The sequence below is a fragment of the Mesoplodon mirus genome, assembly GCF_964341445.2.
Source record: "Mesoplodon mirus genome assembly, contig: SUPER_3_unloc_3, whole genome shotgun sequence".
Lineage (NCBI taxonomy): Eukaryota > Metazoa > Chordata > Mammalia > Artiodactyla > Ziphiidae > Mesoplodon > Mesoplodon mirus.
The window spans coordinates 1,228,068-1,232,914 of NW_028295748.1; positions in this window are offsets into that span (position 1 = coordinate 1,228,068).

Sequence of the window (4,847 nt, forward strand, 5' to 3'; positions counted from 1 at the left end):
TTATAAAACAATTATATCATAATATATAAATTATAAATATATATATTTATATATATTATAAATATATAATTATTATTATCTGATATAATACACTATAGTTAATATATTCTATATAACACAATATGTAATGTATTAGTATAAGACAATTATATTATGTAATATAAATATAATACATCTATAAAACTATATATATATTTTAATTATACATTACACATACAAGTATGTATAGCTATTTATAATTTTATTTACATAGGAATCTGTTCATCCTAACAATTGATGTAAAAATATGCAATATTTTCAATCAAATGGGCCTTAACCTCACTACCTACACATAACTACTTTTATAATCGTGAGCCCTGTCTAACTCATGCTTCCATATCTCTCAACCTGCTTTTCTACACATGCACATAGACGACACACTTTTTTTTTTTTTTTTTTTCTTTTTGCGGTATGCGGGCCTCTCACTGTTGTGGCCTCTCCCGTTGCGGAGCACAGGCTCCGGATGCGCAGGCCCAGCGGCCATGGCTCACGGGCCCAGCTGCTCCGCGGCATATGGGATCCTCCCAGACCGGGGCACGAACCCGTATCCCCTGCATCGGCAGGCGGACTCTCAACCACTGCGCCACCAGGGAGGCCCTAGACGACACACTTTTATACACGATATATATGTATACTACCAGTTTTCAGTTCAATGTATATAACTATATAATATATATAATTATATTCCTGTGTATGTATACAAATATAAATCAAAGGTATGTGTATAGGTATGTATTTCATACGTTTATATAACTATATCATACAAATAATGTATGTGTATATAAATACATGACTATATACATACATACACAGAAATATACTTATTTAAACAAAAGGGACCTAAATAAACATAGTTCTCTAAGAATAAAACTAGTTATGTCTCACTGTTTCAATAAGAGTTTATAGTTTTCTACTGTATGTGCTTCTATAATTGTTATGAACAATTCCCATTTGTTGAATGTTAAGTTGTTTTAATTTTTTGCCATTATTAATGAAGCTCTAAAGAATACGGTGGGCAAGATTACTTGAAAAACTCTCCTGAAGGAAAACGGTTAGGTATGCTAGGTTAAATGTACACAACTTATTTTTAAGTGTGTGGTTGATTTTTGAAGTATGCAGTAGAAATTTCCAGGACCCATGAAAGAAGGGTGGTACATGTGTGAGAGTTATAGCTATATTAGGAGTGGATTGAAGATCTTGATAGCTTAGAACAGAAGCTGGAAATCCTGTTTTTATGGAGCCAAGTGGCAAATATTTTACGCTTTGTAGACCAAAGAGCAAAATTGAGGATATTATTTAGGTACTTAGGTAACCATTTAAAATGTTACCAGTTAAAATGTGAAAATTATTCATAGCTCACAGGCCATAGAAATAGGCATCTGTCTGGATTTGTAATACAGGCCATAGTTTAATGACACACCTGACATAGAGACTTGTTTATAAATGGCCATAACCACGTGAGAGGCAGGAGGTAAGACTCCATCCCTACTAGATGGGAAGTTAGAACTAAACCTATCTATCCCTAGTTTCACCTTCAATGAAAGGGTGTGCCAGGAGAAAAAAATATCTGCTGGCAAAGGGAGACTAAGACCAAATTCTCTTGGCCTCTGCTCTGGGTAGGAAACAGGTAGGAAATCTTGAGAATTCTGAACCCCAGATCTGTGTTCCCAGTCTTTGGGTTGCAAATTTATGTGCGGTCTTGCAAACAGAAGCTAAGAAATTAACTTAAAATGCTCCCAAATCGGTGGTATTCCAAACACAAAACTAAACCCTTTCTGGAGAGGTAGACCTTCAACACAGGCCTATAGCATTCCCACAGGTAAAGTTTAGCTAAACATGAGCTCATGATCTAAATTTACACAATAATGAAGAAATCAGCTAGAAGTGGAGAGAATCAGCAAAAAACAATCAATACCAGAATTATATTCCCAAGGCCATCCATCAGATGTTGGAATAATCAGGTGCAAGGCAGAAAATATACATAAAACTAGAACTGAAACAAGGAACAAGGATGTTTTAAAAGACTGGGTAGGATCTTTAACACATTTTTCAAGTACATGTCATTGATAAAGCTAAAAACTCGAAGGTTGTGTAATACAGCAGATTAATCATGGAGAAGTGTGAATTTATGCTGTTTTTAAAAATATGGCAGGTCAGATTTTCTGCCTAATTATATAAGTAGATTTATCTTTAAAAAATACACATTATTTTAAAGACTTATTGGCTGTAAAATAAGTTAAGGTTATTTCAAAGGGCTTCTCTCCAAAGAAAAGTGAGAAGTAGCAAAACACAGAAAGTCGAGGGGAAAAAATGTCAATATATACATTGTGGTAGGGTGAACTAAGCCTTAGGCTAGCAACAGTGTGGACGAGCTGACTCTTAGATACTTACAACTAATCTGGAATCTTCAAAAAGTTCAACTATTTATAACTAAAAAGATTTCTTAAAATTAATAACCAAGTGTTTTAATTGACATCAGAAGAGTAAAACAATAAACCCTGAGAACATAGAAAAATAGATAATAAATATATGAGCAGAACTTAATAAAACAGAAAAAAGTATAAAATTGAGGTGATTTAGTATGTCAAAAGAATATTCTTTGAAAAGATTTAAAAAACACACTTTGATTAAGCAAAACAAAAACATAAGTAAATAATATACAGAAAGAATCAGGACAATGTTAGAGCAGAGAATATATGAAATGCCCGTAAATTTGAACATTTCTGTAAAGTGGACAATTTCCTAGCTCCTAAAGTTTACCAAAACTGACACAAGAGGAAATTTATAGCTGGAGCTCTTTCACCAGTAAAGGAATTATGTCAATAGTTTACAGTCTTTCACCAAGAAAATACCAGACCCAGCCAGATCATTTGGGAGGTGAATTCTGTGGAACTTCTATTAAACAGATAACATCAATATGAACAAAGAAAAAGTTCTAGAGATAGCGAAGGAAGAATTCTCCTTTATTCATCTTATGAAGTCTATAAAATCCTAATACTGAAAATAGATTAGGACTGTAAGGAAAAAGAAATTTACAGGTCAAATTTACTTGTAAATATAAAAGCAAAAATGTTAAACTATGATATTAGCTACCCAAGTTCACTAGAGTAAGAAAAAGCATGAGCAAGTTAGGTAATCCAATGAATGAAAAGGTAGTTTAATGTCAAGGATATATATCAATAGATTGAAAACACCACATTTTATTTCTTTCATCTGTCTCTTTTAAAAATGATAAGTACTTATATTGATCTCTCTTGTACTAGGCACTGTGCTAAGTCACTTACATATTTACTCCTTTAAACCTTCTATCATCCCTGCAGGAAAGTTCTATTTTGCTTCCATTTCTTAGCTAAGACTCTAAGCCCCAGGAAAGTGAAGCAACATTTGTAAGTTTTTGTGGATGGTCAGTGATGGGACCAGTACAGGAACATCCAAAGTCTGTGCTTGGGAACAGTGCCCCATGTTGACACTCACATTGCAGATGAAAGGAAAGGAACCATGCACTTACCATATAGATTAAGTCTCACATTACAGGTTAAAGGAAAGGAACCATGCACTTACATTATAGATTAATACCCCCATAACAGGTTAAAGGAAAAAGAAACATGTGCTTCCTCAAAAGTTGTAAAGAAAGCATATCCATTGCTTAATATATTTCCCAATTTCTTTTGCTTGTTTTCTGACCTTTGTAGTGCATTTTGCCATGAGGCAAATTTTATTTCTTATATAATTAAATGTATCCTTTTTTCTTTGTATCTGAGAAAGGTATTCCTCATGAATACTTTATTTCATGTCTCCCAGGTTTCTGATACTTTTACAGTTTCATTATTTTTTAACTTTTAACTACTTGCTGTATCTAGAATTTAGTAATGATAGCCATATTTTCCCACTTTTGTTGAATAATTTTTGCTACTGATCCAAAATGTGAATTTTATTTTAAACTCAATTCCTTTATGCTCTTGCATCTAATTTTAAGATGCTTCCTATTCCACTGGTTGTTTGCCTATCTAAAACAAAATGCTACCTTAGTTATAATGTAATTATAATATAATAAATGTAATTAGTAAACATAATACGATATATAATAAATAGCATATATAAAATAACAAAATATAATTTACCATATAACAAGGTCCAAGGAGAGCAATACTATACAATCACTTGAAATATCCCGCAAAAGATAGTTTATAAAATTCAATATTCATTTGTAATTTAAAAGAAAGAGTAAAATAGGGATTGATGAATGCTTCCAAAATAAGAAGAAATTATATGTCTACAAGAGAAAGAGGTAAATGATAAACTTTAGTAACACTGGCAATAAATGCAGGACAAGATGAGGATGCCTGATATAATGTTAAAGAAAAAGTATTATGTAACATTGTTTTTGCAGGACTGATGAGGTCAGTGAAAAGAGAATCTCATAGAAAAGAGTATCTCGTTCTTCTTAATGTCTGTACACTTGTCCATTGCATGAACATAACAGCTTATTTAGCCAATATGTTACTGATCTGCATCTGGATTTCTAGGTTTTCATGGAATTTTTTATTATGCACAATTGTTTCAAACACTAGGACTTCCTCTTATGTTTATATCTTTTGAAAGAAACAATATCTCCACAGATGATTTATCTGTGCTGGCTGCTAGCTGACTTTGGGTACTTCTCAGTTCTTCCCTTTACCTTCCTTGTCAATATGAAAACGGAAGGCAAGAAGGTCTCCTGTTTAGAGACTGTCAAGATAGATCTTGGTGATAAAGTCTTGGTGGTAAAGGCTAAAAGTATCAACCCAGAACAAACGTTTTTCCAGCTG